This window comes from Lynx canadensis, chromosome X, assembly GCF_007474595.2.
Source record: "Lynx canadensis isolate LIC74 chromosome X, mLynCan4.pri.v2, whole genome shotgun sequence".
Taxonomy (NCBI): domain Eukaryota; kingdom Metazoa; phylum Chordata; class Mammalia; order Carnivora; family Felidae; genus Lynx; species Lynx canadensis.
In genome coordinates, this window is record NC_044321.2 from 110,883,634 (window position 1) to 110,909,572 (window position 25,939).

A 25,939-nucleotide genomic window follows, 5' to 3' on the forward strand; every position below is an offset into this window, starting at 1 on the left:
GGGACAGCCTAGGGTATGACAGGGGTGACCCACAGTAGTGAGTTTTATAGAGCCCTGCCCCAAACCTAAACGTCTCGACCCCTTCTCAAACAAACCTATGAAAACCGTGTTGTGGCAAGTTAGTATCTTCTCTCTTTTCTTCACAAAGGAATGTGTTTTCGTTCCCCTCGTAAATATTTCTTTGATATCCGCGCTAAGCAGGACACTGTGCAAGGGCTACGAAGAGACGTGTCTGTGACCCCTGTTAGGGGTAGGACCTAAGGAACAGATGGATAAATCACACGGCAAGCAGGTGCTCGAGACCCGCAGAGGGCATTATAGGAGCACAGAGGAGAAACACCTCATCTGGAGCGGGGACAGGGGGCTAAATGCTGTTAGTGTCCAAAGGCTCTTTGGAAGCGTGAGCCTGAGCGGAGTATTAAGGAGTAAGGAGTTAGCCAGGACAAGGGGGAAAGGACGCGGCAGGATGCGTGGGAGAGGACATTCTAGGTAAAGGGAATTGTGCAAGTATGTGGGTAAAGCTGTAATAGGATACTGAAAATTCTTCAGTGATTCCATTGGGTTCAATGGGTTTTAAACAGATAGATGATAGATGGATAGATAGATAGATAGATAGATAGATAATAGATCTGATTATAAAGATAACACAGATTCTTTGTGTAAAATTTGTGAATTCTACAGAAGCTCAAAGAAAAAAGTAGACACCACCCTGAATCCCTTCAGTCTGAAAGCATCGCCATTAACATCTTGCAAATACCTTTCATCCACATGACAGTATATTGTGATCATTTTCTCAAGTCACTGAATAATCTTGCCATCGTGATTGGTGGCGTTGGCCTAGTATTCCATTGGGTTTATTAAACCGAGCCCCTCTCGGTGTTTGTTTAGATTATTTATACTTTTTCACAAATATAAACAGGGCTCTCATCAACAACTTGTCATAGACCTCGTGGCCCAGGGGTTAAGAGCAGGGACTGCTTGGGTTTGGACCCAGGCTCTGTCATCCTTGGGCTACTTACTTGACCTCTGTGTCCTCATAGGTAGAACACGGATGAAATGGTACCATTCTCAGAAAGTTGTGATAATTAAATGAGTCGATGCATGTAAAGTTCTTAGAATGGGGCCTAATACCTGGTAAGTGCGCATCAAATGTTTGCTATTACCAATTTTGTATACTTCTGATCACTTCCTGAGGATAAAGTCTTGGAATTACAATGGCGGGGTTAAGGAGTATATTTATTCGTAAGACTCGTAACGCATGTCGCCGAATCGCTCTCTTCCCTCTTCCCCGTCGTGCATGACAGTGCCTTTTATCTGAGGCTCATCACGTGTCCTTCTGCAACCCTATACAAATGCTTCATGGGACAAGGACCGTGTCTAATCCACCATTGTACCCTTATTACCTTATCCCGGTGCCTGGTAGGTAACAGTTGCTTAATACGTATTTGTGAAATGAATGACCTACGTCAACCCTGGATATTTTTGTTTTAAAAGTGTGGCTCATTTTTTAAGCCAATACTTTCTCTGAGTTTATCTATTGTTTGCCTTTTAATATTGTCTCTGGTGTTATTTTAATTTGCATTGCTCTCATTAGCAGTGAGGCAGAAGACATTTTCCTCGTATTTATTGGCACTTTGTATTTCTTCTTTTGTGAATCGTCTGTTCATACCATTTGTTTATTGTTCCACTGTGGTGTCCGTCCCTCTATGACAGATTTGAAGCATTTTCTGTGCATTGGAGACCTTAATCTTTGTTCACGTCTGATCTCTTTCTCTGAGTTTGTCGTGTGCCTCTTAAGTTTGCCCATGGCCTTTTCTTGACATACAGAATATTTTAATATTAGATTGTCAAATCTTTTCCTCTTTATCTTTATAGTTTTCTCCTTGCTGCTACACAGTCACTGCAGTGAGCGCGTTTTCCGTTAGTTCTTGTGGTTTCAGTGTTTACCTTTAACTTTGTATATCGTCTGGAATTCATGTTGGCTCAATTTATCCCCAAACAGCTAACAACTGTCCCAGCATTTTTCTTTCCCCACCGATTTGAAGTAACATCCTTATCATGTGCCGTATGGCTATGTACTTTCGGGACTGTCTCTGTGCTTTCTTTCCTGGTGCCTCTGTAGTCCCATGCTGGTGTCATGGCATTTTAATTATTGTTGCTTTAACACACAGTGAGGTACCTGCTGGGGCAAATTCTTCTTCAGTACTCCCCCTTTTTGTTCAAAATTATCTTGGTTATTAAGTACATCAGTGAATATAAAAGTTGTGTTCTGTCCACAGGTATTCTGAGATTCACAATCCTCCGAAATATTTTTTATCTTCCTTCGAAACATGCAGGTATTTTTACAGGTCGTGGTCCTGGCGGAGGGCGACTAGAGCCAAAGCACATATGTTTTTCCCTCTGTGAAAACATTTCCAGTCCCTTGTTATACAGCGTATTGCAGAATTTTACCATTTTTTTAAAGTGTGTTTATTTTGAGAGAGAGAGAGAGAGTGCGTGTGAGCAGGGGAGGGGCGGAGAGAGAGGGAGAGAATCCCAAGCAGGCTCCGCGCTGTCAGCACAGAGCCCGATTCGGAGCTCGATCTCACAAAGTGTGAGATCATGACCTGAGCTGAAACCAAGAGTCAGATGCTTGACTGACTAGGCCACCCAGAATTTTACAATTTTTACAAGCTAGAAGGTGCCTTCAGGATGATCTGGTCCGGCCACATTATCTGACAAATGAGGCATTCGAACTTCAGCGGTCAGGTCGTTAATGGCAAAGCCAGGGAGAGAACTGAGGGCTCCTGACTCCTTGATGCCACCACAGAAGAGGTCGTAATGAATAATTATGCTATCATCTCGTGCACTGACATCCATGAGAGCATTTAACACGTATCCTTTGGTGCAGAATCCTCCTGAAATCGCCTTCTTCTTTGCCTTTTCTTCCTCACACCCCAATTTAAAGGTCTAAACAAACCGCTCTCTGCTTCTATCATAGACTTTATAAATATAAATGTTGTATGTAGTACATAGTATTTTACTGGAAAACTACAATAAGATAAATTTAGACGATGGTTTGAGCGTATAATTATAGCATGTCATGAAACAAAGAGAGTTAAAAATACAAAGCTAAGCCCACAGCAATAAATATTGTACAAGACGCTCATTACTTTACGGAAATCCAAAAGATTTTGCAAGACCTCTCTTTGAAGACTTTCATTCGGCTTTGTTAGTACAAAGTCATCAAATTGAGCTGTGCTTTTGGATATCCCCAAACTGTACCTTCTAAAGTAATTGTTAGCAGTTAAGGAGATTAGATTGCAGGGCTTTTGGAATAGATACGTAGCCTATCGTATTTAGCTCCCTAGGGCCTAAATCAGCTGACTGGCAACGACCAAAAATTATGTTGACCTCCACCATACATGTTGGCCTCTTGAGAAATGTTTGGATTATAACATTTAATGTTCTGAGCCCAAGTAGCATGGTTGTACTCCCAGCAACCTGCAGGCTCAGAGATCATGCCAAGTTGAGACGTAATTACGTAGCTAGGATTTAAATTGGGGGAGGAAGCGATGGGAAAGAGGATGGGAACCTACGATTCTCTTCCTGGTTGAAAAGATCTGATACACAAGTGCACATTTCAGCATCAGCATTCAGGAATGTTTTACGTCGCTCACAAAGGGAACCGTTCATAATAATGGATGCAGGAGACCTTGGCCAGTCTTGGGAGAAGAAATTGCCTTAGTGGAAGGAAGTCATGCGCCAGGGAACTCCTACTCTTGGGTTGTATTAAAATGTTATGCCCCTCATTTCCATCAGTAAGAGTTGAACACCCTTTGGGTATGTGCCATGCCATTAGGTATAATGGAAGCTTATGGGTTTGGGGCTGGGCTCCGTGGTGCGGTGGACGGAAGTTAGGGAAAAAGAGTTTTAGTTCCATTTCAGGTGCTATGAGTCTGGGCAAAGCACTCTCCCTCCTTCAGCTCAAATGTTACCCTTTCTGAGTCATGGACACCTCTGAGACCCTGATGAATGTCATGGCTTGCTGTGGAGAAATGCATACACGTCTGTTACCCCTCCCCACCCAAGCCCCCACACCACATTGGGTTCAGAATCTCTACAGGAGGTGATAGCTTAGATCCCTTTCTATACTATTAGGACCTCTGCTCAAAAAGCTTTCTTTACAAAGTAAATTACAGGCAGAAAGCCATAGAAAATATGAGAGGGTAGCAGCACCTGGCTCAGTAGGTAAAGCATCTGACTTCGGCTCAGGTCATGATCTCACGGTTCACGGGTTCAAGCCCCGCATCGGTCTCTGGGCTGACAGCTCGGAGCCTGGGGCCTGCTTCGGATTCTGTGTCTCCTTCTCTCTCTGTCCCTCCCCCGCTCATGCTCTGTCTCTCTCTCTCTCTCTCAAAAATAAATAAACGTTAAAAAATTTTTTAAAAACTATGAGAGGGTAGTCTTGAGTTTATAAAAATGAACAATATCCCCTTAATGGTTACATTTTTTCATGATGGGCTTTTCCACAGTGTGTGTGTGTGCGCGCGTGTGTGTGTGTGTGTACATGGGCACATGTGCCAAATTTGATGGAAGATGGCCAATATGAAGAGCTTCACCACCGTTTACTAAAACCATCACCATCCTCTTATTTTGGGTAACTTTGGTAGCTGGTCTAAGAAAGAAGGTAAATAAATAAATGACTCGGTCCAGTTGTAAGATTCCTACGGTGCATGATTTTCGAAAAATCCTGTATCTGTCAGTATTACGTATGTGGTGATTTGTTCATGAGGGATAGAGCATACCCGCTGTCGTGTTAGAGTTAGCCAGGAAAGTCTTTAGCTTTCTTGTTTCATCAAGTTATTCATTTTGAAATATGGTGATTAAGGGGAAAGCAAGAATATGCCTAGATTTTTAGTGGCCTGAGACAGGACTTGGCTTGAGACCTGCTCCTAACTCTCAGTCTCCACCTACCACCTAATTGCCTCTGTTTGCAGCTCCCAGTTTTCTTATCTAATGTCTTCCTGAAGATTCGGGTGATGGTCCAATGTGCCAAAGTTGAACAAGTGGTTCACATGCTGTGAGTATGATCTTGTTCTCGGAAAGCTAAAATACTACTTACTTGATCATGATACTTTGCCTTTTAGACACTCTTCAATGACTCATGTGGCTAGAATTTCCCACGTACTTTTTAATTGGATTTGAAATTCACGCTTGCACCTGCTGTTGGCCAATCTAAGCCCAGTATCATGTCAGGATGAAGCTGAAGACGTGTCATGGGGACAAATCTAAGGATCTTTGTCGCAACTGGGTTATATTTCGAAACTTTGACGAAGTTAACGCTCATATCCTCTGCATAGCTCTAGGAAGGAGTTCCAATAAAGTGTTTAATCCAGCTCCTTTTTTGAAACATATTTAAATCAAACTGTTACATGCAAAAAAGTAAAAAGAAAAGAAGAAGTCCGAGAGTGCTAAAAGGGCTTTAATGGACGACATTAGTCCCTTGCCCTACCCTGCCTCATCCCATTCCCTAGAGGCACCCTCTGTCAAATCTATCGCTATTTCTTCTGATATTTACCTCCATTCTTCCAAATTACACACACAGACACTTTAAAAAAAATTTTTTTTAATGTGCATTTATTTTGGGGAGACAGAGAGACAGAGTGCAAGCAGGGGAGGGGCAAAGAGAGAGGGAGACACAGAATCCGAAGCAGACTCCAGGCTCTGAGGTGTCAGCACAGAGCCTGACGCAGGGCTTGAACCCACGAAGCGTGGGATCATGACCTGGGCCAAAGTCGGACGCTCAACCGACTCAGCCACCTAGGTGCCCCCAGATACGTATTTTGTTTTGTTTTGTTTTTGAGTTTAGACATTACCTACTGATTTTTTTTTTCTTATGTCAAATCTGGATTTTAGCTCACATATATGCCCTCCTCTCCCCCTACCCCACCTCTTCCCAATATATCTCATTTTCCCCTATTCCCACCGGGACTGACTGCTTCACAGCTGATATCTTTGGATTGACCTCCACTTCCTTATTCTGTTGGGTTCTCTGCGTCCTGCACTCCTCTGTCATCTAGTTTCTTGGTTTGTACTCTCGCTTTTGTAGAATGCATCCTCTAGAAGCGTCTTGAGTCTGAGAATTTGGGGGGGGAAGACACATGCTGCACTTGCACACCTGAGACTGTCTTTATCGTGCCCTTGCTTTGTAATTTGGTTGCATATCAAATTCTAATTTGAGAACTGTCTTCACTCAGAAGTTTGAATGCATTGTTCTTCCAGTATTGATTATCATTTCCCCACCCTTTGCAGGCACTCATGTTTGAATTTCCTCCTCTCTAATGAGCCACTTATCATTCCTCCACCCCCTTTCTACCTCTAAATACTGTGTTTCGGGGATGCAGATCTAACCTAGTGTTTCATTATCCATTGCTGTGTGACAAACTACCCCAGAATACAGTGGCTTTAAACGATAACCGCATTCTTTTTTCTCAAGGTTCTGTGCGTTGGCTGGCCTCCACTCCACGAGATGTCATTTGAGACTGCTCTCAGCTGCGTGCTGGCCTGAGTTAAGGGGTGCTTGACTAAACTACAGTGCCCAAGATGATGCACTCACATGGCTGGCAACTGGTGCTGTTGGCTATGAGGTTAGTCAGGGCTTTTGGCCAGAGCGTCTTTGGTTCTCTTCCACGAGGCATCCCCATTGGCTTGGACTCTGACTGGATGGCACCTAGTTCCCAAAAGGAAGGACATGAATGCATGTTGCAAGGCCAGCCTACACCCGAGGGGTGGGAAAATAAGCACCAGGTGTTGGCATGAGGAACAGGGTGAGCAGCTGAAGCAGGAAGTGCTTGTGAGCGGCCATCTTGGGAGATCAGCTCCCGCGTCGAGTTTCCTCAAAGACAGTTTGTGATCCTGCCTGTTGTTCTTCTTAGCGGTTGCACGTGATTTTCCAAGAGGAGAAGGGGACAAATAGTTTCACCATCTTGAAATCAGAAACCTATTCAACTGCTTAAAATTATTTGCTTATTCGATATCAAGAGATTATACTTATGAGGTTTTTTATTTATTTTGGGGGGGAGAGGGGCAAAGGGAGGGGGGAGAGAGAGAGAGAGAGAGAGAGAGAGAGAGAGAGAGAGAATCTTAAGCAGGCTCCATGCTCAGCGTGAAGCCCGACATGGGACTTAGTCCCACGACCCTGGGATCATGACCTGAGCTGAAATCAAGAGTCAGACGCTCAACCAACTGAGCCACCCAGGCACCCCTACTTACGAATTTTTTTTTTAATCCTTGTTGAGACTTGATTCTTCAGACTGCTGCGGCAGGTTGTTACTCAACATTAATTAACCTTGGCTGCACAGAGCTGGCCAGTAAATTAAATTAAAAGGTGACAGAGAGTTGGGGAAGGAAGCTAACATCCATCCATCCATCCATCCATTTATTTATTCATCCTTCATTTGTAAAGAGATGTTAAAATAGAACTTTTTATGTCTCAGTTTTAGCTAAGGCTACAAAAGCCTGAGAATAACATCTCCAATTCTAAAGTGGGACCCTTTTATGGAGGATGTGCAATGAGGTTTGTAGAGACTGGTTTTGTAGTCCATATCCCATCAGCAATCCTGAAGGTATAAAGAGGGTTGAAAATAAAGACATAGGGAGAAAGACCATTCCTGGAATAGAGAATTGTTGGGTCGTTATAGCCTGCTCTGTCACTTTTCCACCTCGCTTCTATTAGGGTGGTTCCCCCACACCTTATGTCAAATGAAAGGGATTAGAAGAGATCATCCTGAGGGCTCGATATGTGTCCCTTGAAGCTTAGGAGACGTAGAACACAGGAATCTGATTCTTGGCTGAGGAATCTAGAGTCTGTGTCTGTGGACCTGAGGAAGAAGAGGAGGGGAAGAGGGAGGGAGAGCGAGGGTAGGAGTAAAAGCAACTGAGGGGAAAAGGAAGGTGTACCATTTTGCTGTTATGGATGATTTGCTTTTGTGCTTTGGGCTAGGTGGGTCTGTAGGGGAAAGTCATCTTGGAGACATCTTAAAAAAAAGGACTCCATCCAAGAGGCTGTCTGGAGGGGGAGGCAAAGTGTCCCAGCAGAACGTGGAGCTCAGAATCCCAGGACTGCGAGGTGGAGTCCTAAGAGGCCAACCCGAAGGGGAGACTCACAGATTAATGGGATAGAATCGAGAGTCCAGAGGTAAACCCATTCATCTATGTTAACTGATTTTCCACAAGGATGCCAAGACCATTCAATGGGAGAAAGGATAGTCTCTTCAACAGGTGGGGTTGGGACAACTGGATAGCCACATGCCAAAGAATGAAGTTGGACTCTTACTTTACACCATACACACAAATCAACTCAAAATGGATCAAAGGCTTCTATGTGACAGCTAAAACTAGTGGGAGTGGTAGGGCCAGGATTTAAATCCTGGTCTCCTTGGCTCGATAGCCCAAATACTCCCAACACAGTCCCTACACAGCCACCTCGAAGCCTGCGACCGCTCACCTGGGTTCCTTGCTGGGGGAAATCAGGCTGGATGCCTGAGGCTGTTAATTGCTGGCCGCCAGTGGATGAGCCCGCCCCATTCAGTCCCCTGCCTTGCACTCTCATTTCCTACCTCCGTCCCCATCCCCGTCTGCAGCTGGCCTAGGTCCTCCTGTTTCTGCGGGAGTAGAACAGCTGGGTTAACCCTTTCCTTCTGTTGGGGATCTCAAGGGAGGGCATGAGCCAAGGGCTGCTCCTGGAGAGGCCTGGCAATGCTTTTACTCTTCATTAAAAGTTTATTTGCATTATACACTTCATTATATGCAATTGGGTTTCTTATATGGCACTCCAGTGCATAAATGACTCCCTAGACGCATTTGTGAGTTTCCATTGTTATAATATAAAGGCTGGCCAAGTCACAAGGCAGACATGTTTTAAACTATTCAATTATTCCCAGTACGATCACCAAATCCAGGGGACGTTTGACTTTACACCCTCCACAGGATTGCTTGCTGGACAGCGTCAGTATTTCTATTGGTCAAAACCTTTCAGTTTTTGAATAGGAGTCGTCAGGACGTTGGAAAAGGCCACGGGTAGATAGCTACTCCCCTTTTCAATTTATTATGAATTGACTTGTACCTGTTGTACCGCGGGCTAGTTTACGCAATATAAATGGAGATCCTGGAAAGGCTGATAGTTTGATAGCGAGAAGATGATGGGGCCATGGGTATTGTGTCCTTTTAAGGGCTGGTGAGGAGACAGGCCGTCATGCATTCATTCACTCGCTCACTCATTTTCAACCGACGCTGAGCGTTGACCGTGTCCTCGGCACAGTACTAAGCAGCATCGGGACGCATATAAGATGTGATGCCGACCCTCAAAGAGCGCGCTGTGCAGCGGGGCAACAGGTAAATGTACGATTTCATTGTAGTGAAGTATCTGCCGTGGGAGAGGGACGTTCAGAGTATTATGAGAAAACAGACGAGAGAGCAGTGCCTGAAGAGAAGATGGTTGATGAAGAGCTGTTTGTTAAAGCCAGTACTTTTCTTAGCAGAAAGGCGTTTGGCTTTGGGGAAAGTGGGTGTTCAACTGGCTGGGATAGAGGTGGCCCCTACCCAGGGGGCCCTGGGAACCCCCATACTGTACGTGGCAGAGTTGCTGCCAGTCTGGTACCCTGCGCAGAGGAGGGCTGACTTCTTCAGGTGCCCGGGCCCGTTATGTGAGCACGAAGGACGTTTCTGTTCTCCCCAGTGCAGTGACGACGTCGCGTCACTTGCCGTAGCCTCTTGGTCCTGCCCCTGCTCTCCATCGCCTCTGCCACCATTAAGGTCCTTATTGCGTCCCTCCCGGGCAAGGGTGGCAGCCTTCGAGCCACTCTCTCCCTTGTCAGAGGACTCAGGTGAAGGAAAGGGCCGTGGCCGTGGACGCGGGGACCTGTTGCGCGGTAGGCAGCCCTCTCCTGGGCCTCTGCTCGAGGCCGTTCGCGAACCAGCCCATGAGCCGGAACCCAGACGCAACGGCTTAGCTTTTCTGTTTTCGGGACCCAGAGAGACATCACATTTGCCGGTGGACACTAGAGAAGTGGGTCTGAGAGCACGGATGTTTCATTCCTATTACCAAAAGGAGAGCTGGAGGTCCCCGGGCTCCTGATTGGTGGGAGGGTCAGGGTCAGTGACATTGTCATCCCAGCTCAACCATTTGCTAGCTGTTGGGACCTTGGGCAAGATACTTAACCTCTATCTGACTATGGTTCTTTTTATTTTTATTTTTTAACGTTAACATGGGAATAAAAATAAATTAATAAAAACTTAAATTCAGTTTTTAAAAAAATTAAAACTGACCTTTATGAAGACCTCAGAGAATTGTGAGGATTACGTGAGGTGATGCACAGGAAGCAATCGGAATCGTGACTGTTGTATAGTAACGAGAGCTTTTACGTTTATTGTTTTTGATATTATGGAGATCAAGTAGCTTTGTTATGATTATTTCTCCGATTTAAAAAAAAAACAACAATTTCCATATTGATAGAAGCTTCTAAAACTGTTTGATTTTTTGAGAGAGACGGAGCACAGAAGGGGCAGAGAGAGAGGGAGAGGGAGAGTCCCAAGCAGGCTCTGTGCTGTCAGTCCAGAGCCCCACCCAGGGCTCGATCCCATGACCTGTGAGATCATGACCTGAGACAAAATCAAGAGTCGGACACTGAACCGACTGAGCCACCCAGATGCTCCTATTTATTTTTGAGAGAGAGAGAGAGAGAGAGAGAGAGAGAGAGACAGAGGGGGAAAGAGAGCATGAGCGGAGGAGGGGCAGAGAGGGAGAGGGAGACCCAGAATCCCAAGTAGGCTGTCCGCGCAGAGCCCGAAGCGGGGCTCTAGTTCACCAACCGGGAGATCGTGGCCTGAGCCGAAGTCAGACACTTAACCAACTGAGCCTCCCAAACACCCTGATAGAAGCTTCTGGTAGTGTTTTAGGGTTACCAAGCAGCCAGAGCCTTCCGTGCAGGGTACAAACGCTTCCCGGCTCAGAAACACAGCGTGCTCTGTTGCCGAAATGTGTTTAAATCTATTTCCCAGGGACGTTCCGTTACTGCGGGTTCTTTCTCAGAGCTTGATCACGTTCAGAAATGGCAATATGGTTGTGTCACTTTCTTTCCGCCGTGGAGGAACGGACACGAGCAGAAATGGGGGACGGTTAACGGGGAATGCTCTCGAAGGCCATGCGAGCTGAGGCTGTGGCCAACAGGGAATGTTGAGGTTTCTGGGGGCTGTTTCAGGGCCAGTAACAAAGTGGAGTGTTTTGAGTCCGGTTCTCCCAGGGGGCTCCTACCCTTGTGATTACTCATTTGGTGTCCTCCGAAGCGTCTCCCCCGCCTGTCCTTTCTTCTAGAAGGGAGTCACGGTTTTTTGTGGGTCTGGTTCATGTAGGATGGGAACTATCCACTGCTTCAAGTAAGGCCAGAGTCTGGGAGTCCCCCATTCCTTAGAAACTAACTCTAAAGAGATGGGGGCAGGGTGAGAGGAGGGGCATTCTAGCTAATCCATGGTGATTTATACTTGGGTATGTCATCAGAAGGGTTCAACTCAAGGTGAGGTAATGGACCTACCACGACCTGTCGGCCTTGTTATGTCATCACAAGGAACAGCTTTTGCCCAGAACATGGTGGATTTCTTCCTAGTGATTCGCACATTCCCCGGGAGCCTCTCACTTGGCGTAACTCTCTGTCATCTTCCAAATGCGTCAGTGGCAATTCAGTAACACACACAGGTCGGGGCGCGGGTGTGTTTAAGCAAGCGCTTTGGCTCAGGCCTCTCTTCATTCCCTTGGGACAAAATCACGCCTTTCTCAAAGGGGAGGAGGGCAAGTCTGGCCCGAAGGTCGCCATCGCGGGTGTGCATATTTCTGCACAAAGGAGAGTGAGATCCAAGGGGCCTCCACCAAGAGTAGCAATAGGAAAAGGCACCTGACGTCTCCTGTGTATAGAGGGAATTTCCAAATGCGACCCTTCGCCCCCAGTTGCAGTGACAGGAGGGGCCAGCGGTAGCTTCACGGTGTAATACCCTGAGTCTCGTCTACTTGTTGCGGGGGGGGGAGAGAACAACGCGTATTTAGCAGAGGCAGCCCTTTATTTGATTAGCCCGGCTGTAAAGATTTCTTGTCTTTCGCAGCTACGCGGCTGTAAGAGAGGGCCTGGCACCTGAAGGCCAGCTCCTACTGGGACTAATTCCATCCAGACAGCTCCAAGTGCGTTCATTAGGGGCTGATTAGGTTTCACACAGGTGGGGAAGGTTAGGGGCACAGATAGGGAGGCGGCGCTGATGAAACATCCTCTGTTTCCCAAGTGAGGAAAGGAACCGGCTCCGCGCTCCTTGAGGGATGCCTGGCGGCGGCTGCTGGAGCTCCCGTCCCCTCCTTTAAGGGCAGGCCTCAGAACAAGTTGGGGAGAAGTAAGAACACAGAAAATAATCTATCTGAAGGCTGTCGAAAGAGATGCAAAGTTCCTAACCATCGCACTCAGGCCTGCGGATCAGAATGAATGGGAGAGGTTTTTGTTTTTTGGTTTTTTTTTTGCCCCCTAATGCAAGCATTGTACTCAGCCTGAAAATAGAACGCTACACCCATTCCTTTTCATTGTAAGGACTTTTTTTTTTCCTCCCCCACTGCAAGCAGCCTCCCCCGTTAGCCAGCTCTTCCGAAGCACTTTAATATGGTTTTGTTTGGGACCAAAGAATGCAAATGAGCTGAAATGCAGATTCCCCTCCGCTAACAAAATAAACAGCCTGGAGGCGCCTGGGGGGGGGGAGGGGCAGCAGTTGCGGGAGGGAGCCAAGGGGCACTCGAGTTCACCTGATAAGGGGTCCCCGCCACTTTGTTGCCTCCAGCCTCCCGGAGCACCCCACCCCACCACCTGGCCTTGCCCCATTCACCACTCCTCTCCCCTGCCCGCCCGCCGGAGAAAACTTTCCTGCCCAGCAGGTGGTGGGGGTGGGGAGGGGGCCCAGAGTGTTGTGCAAAGCGCGTCCCCCCCTTCCCCTCTTCAATTCATGACCTCACTGGTGAAGAGCCCCATCTTTATTATTGTTAGAGCTCAGCAAAGCCAGCTGGAAGCCAATCAGCGTGACTCCCCCCCCCACCCCCCACCCTCCACCCCCCACCCCCCACCCCGGGCAAATGAGGGGAGCGGGCGGCCTGGTCCTAGACTGATGGCCAGCGAGCCGGTCTGGGGCTTCAGTTCTGTGGGTGCAGTGAGATGTGCGGCCCGGGGCTGGGGCCCGGGGTGGGGGGGGAGGGGGGAGATGGATCCTCCGGGGCGGCGTCGTTGTACTTCTGGGGGAGCCCGTCCCCCGCTTGCTGCAGGGGCAGCTGCGGTGGGGGAGGGGCCGCCCATCACCGCTCTCAGACACAAAGGGCCCCCCGGAGACTCCTTGACTCTGGATGGCTAACCTCCCAGCCTCCTTCCCGAAGCACAGCGGTCCTGCCTGCTTCTGGGTAGGGCCACTTTATCTATGTGCGGGGGACATCGCCTCGGCGGAAGCGTTTCCCAGATCAGAAGCCAGCTCTCCAATAAGGCCGGCCCCACCCCGCCGCTCTTGGCCCGTGCCTGGAGAGGCTCCCCTTAATCTGGCACTCAAGACCCTCGCCACGCCACGCTCGCTGCCCCCCACCCCCCACCCCGCACCTCTTGCCTGGCCCCCAAGGGACCCAGATGGAGCGCCAGGGGCTGTCCTCCAGCCCTGCCGAGGGTAGCCCCGCCCCCACATTTGGACACATGTCATTTCTTCTGACCCCGGTGCCCCATTCACTATGTCTGTCCTTCAAAGGCCACCTAAGCCTCCCTTAACCCCGTGGGCCCATTCAGAACCTGTGCCTCCCCTGGACACCTCTGGCGTTTGTGGCCTCTCTGCCTTCGGGGCCCTTAGCCTACGTCTTCTGGAATGCTGCATGTGCGTCTCTCATGATCCTCTCCCCTCTAACCAACCGATGGCCAGCTCTCCGAGGGCCGAGCTTTTTCTGATCTCCCTTATAGAACGTCTGGAGTACCAAGAAGCTGGTAGGGAGCCAGTAAATAGCAATTCTATTTGACCACCTGTCGGTTAGCAGCCCCTGAGAGCCCGGCTGAATGTTGGTTTTTTCCCTCTCCCGGGGCCTTTGCTCACCATGAAAGGGGAAGAGAAACTAAAGGCTGTGTGTGTATATGGCTCACACACATACATATCTCCCTCATTTATTCCTTTCAGTGATTGCGTGAGGGTCGTTATTCCCATTGCATAGACGAGGGAAACCAAGGCGCGGAGAGAGAAACTTGCCTAGGTGTCCGCAGCTAGGAAGGTGCCGTGTTGGACGTGACTCCAGGGTGGTCTGATGCCAAAGCCAAAGCGCTTTCGTGCTATCATCCTGCCTTCCTGACTCTGAAGTACCGGGCTCCAGGTGGGCGGTGGGCGGTGGGGGTTGGGAGTGGAGGTGGGGCACCATAGTTTCCAAAGAATAGACGTTAAGTTTTTATTATGCAGTCCCATGTGAATCAATAAGCATTCGGTAGGTACGAAAGCATTTGATCCATACTGTGTTGGATACTGGGAGGGACACGGAGAAGAACGAGGCTTCTAGGAGCTCTCATTCTCACACAGGAGAAAATACCTATTGGACCAAAATCTGATAAAAAGCAGGCTCCGAGGGGCGCCTGGGTGACAGTCGGAGAAGCATCCGATGCGCGATTTCAGCTCAGGTCATGATCTCGCGGTTCGTGAGATCGAGCCCCACTGTCAGGGCAGAGCCTGCTTGGGATTCTCTCTCTCCCTTTCTCTCTGCCCCTTCCCCACTCATGCTCTCTCTCTCAAAATAAACTAAAAAACAAAACAAAAACAAAAAACAAAAAACAAAACAAACACCTGGCTCTGACAGTGAGCTATAGGTTTATGAGGAAATGAAAGAGGGATCAATTTTGACTGAAATTGTTGAGAAAGTCATCTTGGAAAAGGCGTAATTTTAGTTGAGTTTCCGTGGAAGGGTCAGATTTTTATAAGGAGAGAGAGAGAGAGAGAGAGAGAACCCCCAAGACTAGGGGACATTGAGAGCAGAGAGACTAAAGTTGGGAGGGTCCTAGAAGTTATGTATGGGGAAGTATTTGTTCCAGAGCCCAGAACCATTGGCTGAGTAGTGGTCACAAAATCCTAGGCCATACTCTGTCTACAAATAAGTGAGTAAGATTCTTGATCTCAGTGATGACAGTACCTGAAGTCTTCAACTCGAGTGGCCCGGAGCCCCCTGCAGTAGCCTAGGGCCTTCTCTTTGGACTCGGTGGCTTTGTGTAGGATCTTGGACTTCTCAGTCTCCTGAACTGTGAGACATCGATGTTTGCTCTTTCATCCACCCAGTCAATGATAGGCTGTTACAGCAACCTGAACGAAGACAGCAACCCGGTGCTAAGTGGGGTATAACAAATACCTAAAAGTATGGAAGTGGCTTTGGAAGTGGCTACTTGGGTAGATCCTGCAAGAGTTCGGAGGTGCATTCTAGAAAAAGCCTGTGTTGCCAGGAACAGACCATTGAGGGTGATTCCTCCGGTAGAGGTCCGGAAAGAAAAGAGGACAGCGTCAATCTTCTTAGAAAATCCCTGAGTAATACCGGCCAGAATGTTGGTAGAAACGTGGATGGTAAAAGATATTCTGATGAGGTCTAAGATGGAAACGAGGAGCAGGTTATCGGAAGATGAAGAAAAAAGGCTGTCCTTGTTATAAAGTGGCAAAGGACTTGGCTGAATTGTACTCATGTCCTAGTGTCTTGTGGAAGGTGGTCCTGGTGAGCTAGGAAAGTGAATTATTTAGCTGAGGAAATTTCTGAGCAAAGCTTAATCCATATTGCAAAATGGAGAAAACTAATGGCGTGGTCCAGCCACCATTTGATAAGGCGATTAGTGTGGACCAGCCCTCCCAATAGAAGCCAGGCACTATTCTTCAAGACAATGGAAGAATGACCCTGCAGGTGATGCAGAGATGGTCAGGGAGTGCATAGCCCCGGAGACGGAGACGGGGCTGCCTCTATTTAGGTTTCAAAGGCCAAGGGCAAGGCCTCAGGCCAGGAGAGCTGCAGGCACAGGACTCCGAGCTGGGACTGGGAGAGCCGCAGGTGTGAGTCCCCAGCCTGTGGGAGCTGCAGGGCTCTTGCCGAGTGCTGTGCGGGTGGGGCCCGTGCAGAGAACCGCCACATATCCAGCCTGTCTTGTTGGGGTGGTGTTACTACCCCAGTGGATCTGGAAGGTAGAACATCCAGCCAAAGTGGGTCATTCTGGAGCCTTAAGATTTAATGTTGTTTGCCCTGTTTGGCTGGGGACTTCACCTGAGAGCTGTGATCCCTTTCTTCTTTCCCGTCTGTCGTCCCTTGTCAATCCTAGGCCCCTTTTGGAAGCACAGAACTTCTTGGCTTCACGGTTCACAGCTCAAGAGGAGTTGCCTCAGGATTAATCCTAGCTGAGGTCTCGGCCATGTCTGATTTAGATACTTAGATGAGACGATGGGCTTAACACTTCAGATTTAATGCCGGAACAAGTTAAGACGGGTAGGGCTGTCCGGGTGGCATGGACGTATTTTGCGTGTAAGAAGGACGTGCATCGTGGGAGGAGAGGGGTGGCGTGGCGTGGGCCGAATATGTATGCCCCCCCCCCCAAACTTCACAAGCTGAAATCCTAACCCCGCAGTGTGATGGTGTTAGGAGGTGGGGGCCGTTGGGGGTGATTAAGTCACGGGGGTGGAGCCCTCATGAATGGGATGAGTGCCTTTATAAAAGAGGCCCCACAGACCTGTCCCCCCCCTTCCTCTGAGGGAGGACACAGCAAGAATACAGCCATCCATGAACACGGAAGTGGGCTTCCATCAGACACGGAATCTGCCAGCACCTTAATCTTGAAGTCCAGCACTAAGAGATGTTGGTTACTTAAACCACTCAATCAGTGGTATTCTGTTCTCACCCCACACACTGACTAAGACAGTCTGTACATGGGGCGGGGCGGGGGGGGGAAGGTCTGGCTTCTCTAGGATAGGCAATCCTGGTTGTTCTCCTAATTGCCCGTCTCCAAGCTAGAGGGTGTCCTGGAAAAAGCAGAGGCTTTGGAGTCAGACGGACGTGCGCTTGAGACCTCAGCTGCGGAACTTGGCAGCTGCGTGGTCTTGAACAAGTTGTTTTGCCTCTTGACGCCTCATTTCCTTCATCTGTAAAATGAGGATAGTAAGAGCTTCCCTGCTAGGCTATTGTGTGGGTTAAAACAGATACCATATATATGGTAATTGGCTCAGATCACATATAAATGGTAAGCCCTCAATATATAAAACTGATTAGTTACATTTTTGTGCTTCCATGAGAATTGCCCCTATTGGATTATAATCCACACGATGGGTGGGGACCATGCTTGCTTTGTCTAGCACCTAATACATCGCATTCCTGTTGTAGGTGCTCAGTAAATATTGGTTGGTTGTCTCTTGGTTGGTTGGTTGGATGGATGGACGGATGGATGAAACAGACACGGTCTAGCAAAGTGTCTTCATATATAGTTGACTCTTAATATTTATTTGTCACACTGACTTGCAACCAGACCAATTGGGTAAGGGACAGGGAAACAGGGAAACCAGAAGTTCAAGAATCCTTAAGACTTATATCAGCCATTTCTTTCCTCACTAATCTTTGTGAATGGAGAGTTAAAAGTTTCCCTTCTTCCCTTTTGGTGACCTGGTCCATCAACCTCTCTCTCTAAGACGGAAGTTTCAAAAAGGGTGAAATGCTAACTCCTCAACTGACAGAGTCAAAACTGACCAGCCACAGGGGTTTATCTTTTTAAGGTAATTGCTTGCTGCTAAGCTCTTTTTTTTTTTTTTTGAGAGAGAGAGAGAGAGAGAGCGAGAGAGCAGGGGACGGGGCAGAGAGAGAGAGAGAGAGGGAGACAGAGAATCCCACGCAGGCTCTGCACAGTTGCAGAGAGTCCAACACGGGGCTTGAACCCATGAACCGTGAGGTCATGACATGAGCTGGAATTGAGAGTTGGGGGGCACCTGGGCGGCCCGGTCTGTTGAGCGTCCGACTCTGTCTCAAGTCATGATCTCGCGATTTGTGAGTTCGAGCCCTGCGTTGGGCTCTGTGCTGACAGCTCGGGGCCTGGAGCTTGCTTCGGATTCTGTGTCTCTCCATCTCTCGGCCCCTCCCCTGCTCATGTCTCTCTGTCTCTCAATAAATAAACGTTAAAAAATTAGAAAAAAAAAAGAGTTGGATGCGTAACCGACTGAGCCACCCGGGCACCCCAAGTGCTAAGCCCTTGAAAGGAGCATCTTGTGGGAGACTGAGAGGGCGAGATACTCATTGATTACAGTGAGCTTGAAATATAGCTTTGGTCAGGTCCTGAGAGGCTTGAAACTTGCTCGAGATCTAACAGAGAGGAGAGGATAGTGTTTAATTCATTTTAGATGAAAATATGTTTTACATTTATTTATTTTTGAGAGACAGAGAGAGAGCGTGAATGGGGGAGGGACAAAGAGAGGAGACAGAATCTGAAGCAGGCTCCAGGCTCTGAGCAAGATGTCAGCACAGAGCCTGACGCGGGGCTCGAACCCACGAACCGCAAGATCGTGACCTAAGCCGGACTCGGACGCTCAACCGACCGAGCCACCCAGGCGCCCCATTTTAGGTGAAAATATAAATCTCTACCTTGGAATTGCTATTTCCTTTCCTTTTGTCCTTCTACAGTTTGAAACCAAATCCTTAACGGTTGCTTTATGCTCACCCAGTCAGCCAGCATTTATGTAAAAGGTTCAGCCTTCTATCAGACTTAGGTTTGTGTCTTCATTAAGCATATATTTGCTGAGCACCCTGCCAGTCTGGGATCCTTCTTTCTAGTGGCTCACGCGGGTTTGCCGAAGCCCAGGAAAGTCTCTGGTTAAATGGCATGACAATCTTTGTGCCCTAAATTTGACCGCAAGATTTTTAGACATGCCTCCGTCTTGTGAGAGCAGGCAGCTGCCTCCATGGCTCTACTGGAGGGACATGGAAAATAAGTGTACCCTGAAATATCCCTTTCTTCATTAGCAAGCTCAAAACCTCTCCCCTTAGTGTTACCAAGAAGGTCAATAGCAAGGGAGGGAGCGTTATCTTTTTTTGTAGAAAGATGTGGGTGACAAAAGATGTTTTATCTTTCCTATTAACATGGTAGCCCAGGTTCCTTGGTCTACTCAGCTGGGTGGAAGCTTGGCCTCTGTGGGGGCAAGATGGCTGACGCCACCTGAGTTGGGAATAGAATGCTTGTGGAACAACCATGAGATAAGAAGGAATGGAAAAGATTCCTGTAGGGCAGAGCCAGAGACAAATGTGATCTACTTCATAATCTTGCTTCCAGATGACCCTGTGGGTGAGCCTCTCTTGCAGGAAGGCAAAATGTAGTCTGAATAACTTCAGGTTCAAATTCACTGAAACCAATACTTTGGGACCGTTGCCTACTGTTTCTGTATGAATTGAGTGCTACTTTCTTTGTTTGTTCTATGATATAAGTGCATTCATGGTGCTCTCTTTACAAACATCATCAGTATTATCACCTAAACTTAAGTTCAGAGGTCAAGGTAGCCTTGTCCATAAAAAACAAAAAACAAAAAACAAAAACAAAACAAAACAAAACAAAACAAAACACATTGCCAAAAATCTTCTCAGATCTGGAGGAACTTATCTTCCAAAGTTCTAGGGAGGGAGTTTTCCTTCCTCTGAAATTCATCTGGGCAAAGTGAGAAGTTGAAAATGGGCGTGAATGATCCTTCATTACACATGTGTCAACCTTATCCCCACCCCCCCCCCTTGCTGGCCACGGCTCTAAATATATAAAGACATCAGGGTACAGGCAAAAGGAGACAGAGAACTGTGGAGAAAGCCAGGACAGACAAATGTGTGGGGGGCAGGGCAGAGAGAGAATGTGCTAAGGGAGGGGACGAGAAAGAGAACCAAGGGAATGGGAAGAGCTGTAAGGCGATATTTTGTTATATGTCAGGTGTTGTTAGAGGTGCAGATGATGTAGCAGTAAACAAAACATGCATAATCGTTGCTCTCATGGAGCTTACCATTCAGTGGGGGGGGGGGAGGTAAAAAATAAAAAAGATAACTCGCTGAAATACATAGTAAGTGTCAGGTGCGATGAAAAAAACTCACCTACGCAAGAATAGCAAAGCATGGGCCAGGGACTTGCTCTTAATTTGTTTTTAAGTTTATTTCTTTATTTTGAGAGAGAGTGCTTGCAAGCAGGGGAGGGGGCGGAGAGAGAGAGAGAGAGAAAGAGAGCGAGCGATCCCAAGCAGGCTTTATACAGTCGGCACCAAGCCCGACGTGGGGCTCGATCCCACAAACCGTGAGATCATGACCTGAGCCGAAACCAAGAGTCGAAGGCTCCAATGACTGGGCCGCCCAGGTGCCCCAGAGTAGTAGACTTTTTTTTTTTTTTTATCAGAGCTTTGTTTTGAGTCATTTTCAGATCTCAGTTCCTTGCTACAGGATAGTTTGAAGTCACTCCATTTGTCCAGCAAGTCTTGTCATATGTATTTATTGAAACAGGTCACCGTTCTGGTCTTGGAGCCAGAACACAGAGACTGTGAGAGAATATAATGGATATGAAGCTAAAAGAGACATTTGAAGGCAGGTGATAGAGGGGTTTTAAGGTCAGGCCAAGGACTTGAGACTTAACCCTGTCGAAAGGGCAGCCTTTGTAGATTTCTCAAGAGAGAGGTGATGTTATCAGATTTATTTCCTCAGGAAAATAAGGGAGGCAAGATTGTGTAGGATAGATGGTGGTGAGTAACTGGTGACAGTAGGACGTTTTTATTAAATAATTTTAAGATTGCAGGCAAGAGCAGAAATGGGCCGTGGCCGTGAACATGCAGAAAGACGGGGAATGGGCAACGCAAGCTATCGGAGAGGTTAGAATCCGCACGATTTGGTGGCCAATTGGCACTGTGTGGGAAGAGAAGATAAGGGAGTCCAAATGATTTCGAACATTCTGGGCTGGTAGTACCGTGATCTGAGATAGGAACCACCATGGGAAGAGGAAACCTGGTGCAGCAGGAGGCAATGGGGGTGTGTATTTAAGAGATGGGTTAGGTTTAGGGGCGCCGGGGTGACTCAGTCAGTGGAGCTCATGCTTCATGAGTTCAAGCCCCATATCGGTCTCTCTGCTGTCAGCGCAGAACCTGCTTTGGATTTTCTGTCCCCCTCTCTCTGTCCCTCCCCGCCCCTCAAAAATTCATGAACACCTAAAAGAGAGGGGTTAGGTTTAGACGTCTAGATGTGTCCGTGGAGACAAAATCCCCTTCTTCCGTGGGACTGACGTCCTAACGGGAGTGAGGTAGGGGGCATTGATAAACAAAAACAAAATAAGTAAATTATAAATCATAACAGAAGTGCTATGGAAGAATTCATTGAGATCAAGGGAATGCCTATGATGACTGCAGAAGAGAGGGATTCAGAGGGAGAGTGAAGAGGGAGAAGCAAAGAGGGCTGAGGGCAGACCCTTTGGGACATTGACGTTAAGCGTTTGATGGCTAAATAACAGTGATTAATCCGCAGAGGAGATGAAAAGTGAAGTAGAAAGGCTGAGAGGAGTACAGGGTGAAGGGAGGAAAATGTTTCAATCAGAGGGTATCAGTGTCAAATGATGCCAGGGGGTCAGAAACAGCGAAGGCAGAGATGAGGCCATTGAGATCAGAAACTAAGAGGCCATCGGTGAAGTGACAAAAACAGAAGCCAACTCATTCGGGTGACATTCATTCACAGTATGATACACAGTTGTAGGAGTTCAGAAAATAAAAGGTAGAGTTGGGATTGTATCTCGGGTTGGCAAGAAATCAAGTTATGGGGAGCATTTCTGGTTGGGGGATGGTGGGTGAGGAAGATACGGGCGTATCTGCTGGCCGAGAGCAAGGACCCAATGGGAAGGGAGAGTGTGATCACTTAAGAGGATGGAAATTGCTACATGATGAGAGAACCAAGAGTCTAAGAAGGATTTATCTTTTAAAGCTAAAAAACATTGTTGGGGGTAACATTGGAAGAAAACACCAACTATAACAGGAGACAAGGCAAGCGGAAGTTGAGTGACGATATGGGAAGATTATGGTAGAAGGAAACTGAAGACGTTTGCATTTTATAGCGTCACAGTTCAAGAGGCATGAAAAGGATCAGGAAAACGATTGCGAAGAGACAAATACGAGGATTGGGCAGTGTTGTTCTGGGTCCGACTGAGGTTGTATCTACGAGTGTGTGATGTGATCACCCAGCATGATGAGTTGCATGTGTGTTCATTAGGCTCTTTTATAGATGGGAAGGATTAAAATAGGGTCGCCTGGGTGGCTCAGTTGGTTAAGCGTCTGACTCTTGACGACGGCTTAGGACGTGATCTCACAGGTTCGTGAGTCACGCGTAGTCAGCGTGGAGCTTACTTGGGATTCTCTCTCTCCCTCTCTGCCCCTCCCCTGTGTGCCTGCGTGCGTGCTCTCTCTCTCAAAACAAATAAACTTAAAAAATAATAAAAAATAAAACAATGAGTGCATCAAGGATTGAGTTTAGCACAGAAGTCTCAGAAAGAGGATGAAATTAGGGAAAATATATTATCGTTGCATTTGGAGTCAAAATGGTTGCCTCTGGTTTCCAGAATGGGTAGAAATGGAGGTGAAAGCAAGTGATATTAGGAGACTAGAATAAGGGGGTATACATATACGAGTGGAAAGTCCAATGGAGTAGAAGATAGGTTTGGTGGGAGTGAAGGAGAGCAGAACTGGAAGACTTCCACTGCAGATGGAGGTAAGAGAGGGCATTTGTTTTTGTTTTTAATTTTTTTTTTAACATTTATTTATTTCTGAGAGACAGAGACAGGGCGTGAACGGGAGAGGGGCAGAGAAAGAAGGAGACGCAGAATCCGAAGCAGGCTCCAGGCTCTGAGCTGTCAGCACAGAGCCCGACGCAGGGCTCGAACTCACGGAGCGCGAGATGATGACCTGAGCCCAAGTCAGACGCTTAACCGACTGACCCACCCAGGTGCCCCAAGAGAGGGCATTTGTAAGGTTTCAGATTTCAAGGTTAGGACCATCTCAGGGAATAGCAAAGTCATGGTGTGGCTGCTAAGTTGATTGCTCAAGTTTAAAGCTCAAGTATAATGATGAAGGTCATTGGAATAAGGGAGGTTGCAATATTGTGATTTATAAGAAATAAGTATCTGGTCATTCAGATCTCTGATATGTATTTGTCCACGGTCCCTGGCTCATAGGTCCCCTCAACCCTTGGAATATCCTGAATGACGAGAGTGATGAGAACATCTTTTGTTATAATATTTGGTCTCTTGCTTCAGGAACTGAGAAGTTTCTGAAATTGCTTCAGAGCCATAAAAGTGAGATGGGTGTCCTGTCATTTATAACAAGTCCCTTTGCCCCATGACTGGGTTTATGTTCATGAGGTGACTTTCAGAAAAGCACCTTCGGATGGGGGGTGGGTTCCCAGGGGAACCAACTGTGAATAGAGGGTTGGAACTTTCAGTCCCACCCCCCGATGTGAGGGAGGAGAGGGGCTAGTGGTTGAATCCTTGGCCAACAGCTAATGATTTAATCAATCACGCCTATGTTATGAAGCCTGCGTAAAAACCCAAAGGACTGGGTTCAGAGAGTTTCCACATTGGTGAACACATGGAGATCGGGAAGAGTGGCGGCCTGGGGAGGGCATGAAAGTTTCGTGTCCTTTCCCCAGATCTCTTCATCTGTCTGTTAATTCATATCGTTTCTCATATCCTTTACTGGTAAACAGAACTGCGTCCCTGAATTCTGTGAGTCGCTCTAGCAAATAAATCGAACCTAAGAGGTCGTTGAAACTTCCAATCTGTATCCAATCAGTCAGAAGCACAGGTAATAAGTAGCCTGGGGCTCCCAACTAATGTCTGAAGTGGGGGTTGGGGGGAAGTCTGGTAGGACTGAACCCTTAACCTATGGAATCGGATGCTAGCTCTGGGTGGATAGTGTCAGGATTGAGTTGAATTCTCAGACACACTGCTGGTGTCCAAGAGCTACTTGGTGTTGTGGCAGGGAGAACTGTCCCCACCCCATTGGAATTGGGTCTGGGAACACCAACTCTAAAACTGAGGTCAAGGCCGGGGTCATGAGTGAGTCATCCACAGGAAGATTGAAGTTGTCCAAGACGGTAAGAGGAGGGGAGATGATGGAAAGACTGTGATGATGGGGGTTCCAGAATGTTCGGTGAATGCAAGGGAGTGGCTGTGAAGGAGATCTGGAGATGACCCTGAAGGAATGTTCATCTGCCAGATGCCGAGGGCTTCCAAAGAGAAGTTATCGGTGAGAAGGAATCTAGAAGGTACGGTGTGGAAGCTGGAAGCTCCCGCCAGTTTTCTTTACCTCAGGATACATGGAGTGTGGACGAATGAAGGGGACTGGGGGGTGTGGCTGCTCAGGCAGTTGGTCACCCTCCTGGAAGGTTCTTCTTAGGGAAGCCCATCTGCGCTTATTGGCGGGAGCTTGGGTTGTGGCTGAGGCCTGGTCGCGTTGCTTATAACGACGAGGCTTCTGGCTGTGGAACAGGGTCCACGTTTGAAGGCAACGTGAACATTTCCCGTTAGTTGACGGAACGGATGAAATCGTTCATGAGGTGGTCTGTTCTGAAACCGTAGTTAAGTGGGCGGTGCCGGCAGCGTTCCTGATGGTGATTTCCCCCCACCCCGAGATTTTTGAGGGGGGCCTGGGAGAAGGTTGAGGGTGTCCACAAAAGTGGTCAACGGTGCCGCCAAGCCGAAAACTCATCGGCGTTGCGTGTTTGGCTGTTCGGAGCTTTGTTTGCCGCTTTGTTTCTCTCTGTATTTGTTCGGCTCGCTCCACCATTTCCCCTTCCGGACAGGAGGCGAATATGAATATAGGCAATATTAATTAAAATACCCTCAAACCTCAAAGTCTCAGAACGTAAACGAGTATAACGTATACTGGCTGAACATGTGTGCATGTAATAGGGTCAATAGTGAAAGCCCCTGCTGCGAGAAGGCATAGCAAAGCATTTTTCGCAGACTTACTTCTGGGATCACTAATGATTAATTAGTGTGTATCATAATGTAAAGCAAATGTCACCCTAGCTACCTGGGGTTGCTGTCATGTGAGAGTGGAGCGAGTTCCCGTTGATCACCAACAGTAAAATGAAAACTGCCTGCCATCTTGTGGAAGATAGTGGGTATCTCACACCCAGCGCGGGGTGGGGGGGCGGTGGTGGAAAGCAGGCAAGTGTCTTAGCTTCTCGCAAGCTCTCTTGGGGGGTCTTCACGGACGCACTGTTTCCTGTAGGTAAGTGTGGCCAGAATTGAAATCGAAAAGATTGACCTCCCAATGCAAAATCGCACCATCGTTATCTCCTGCCTCGGCACCTATTTCGAAACTGAGGCACCGAGCGCCAACAGTAAAGGGACCGTGTCTTTCCATCGGGTGGCGGCTTCCTGAAGCACTGTGAGTTGGCCTGACCCGCTCAGTTTGTGGGCTAGCCCCGGGAGAAATTGCAGCTGAATGGGCATTTCAGATCGCCAGCTCAGAGGCAGAGTACAGGCTACGAAACAGGGGGCTGAATGCCAAGCCGGTGGTTCACGTATTTTTTCCACCGAAGCAGCGTTCTCGGCGCATTCAGGAGTTTAACCTGCTCCTCGGGGGCCCCTCAAATGGCTCTGCTCAGGCAGCCGTCAGCTCAGTTGATTACTGTAACTCGCTCAATCCCAGGAAAATGTGTGTCCTGGGGAACAAATAGTTATTCCCTAACTCCGATCACAATTGAGAAAACAATCGAATCAGTAAAGGGCCGCTTAGAGGAGACAGGTGAGCAGAGCAATGGAAGGAATTGGTGTTTGGAAAAGGAGGAAAATGAGCCTGTCTGCATGTTTTTTTAACAGGTGGTTTTGGTCAATTTGAGGTGGGCGGGAGTTAAGTGGCTGTTTCGTGA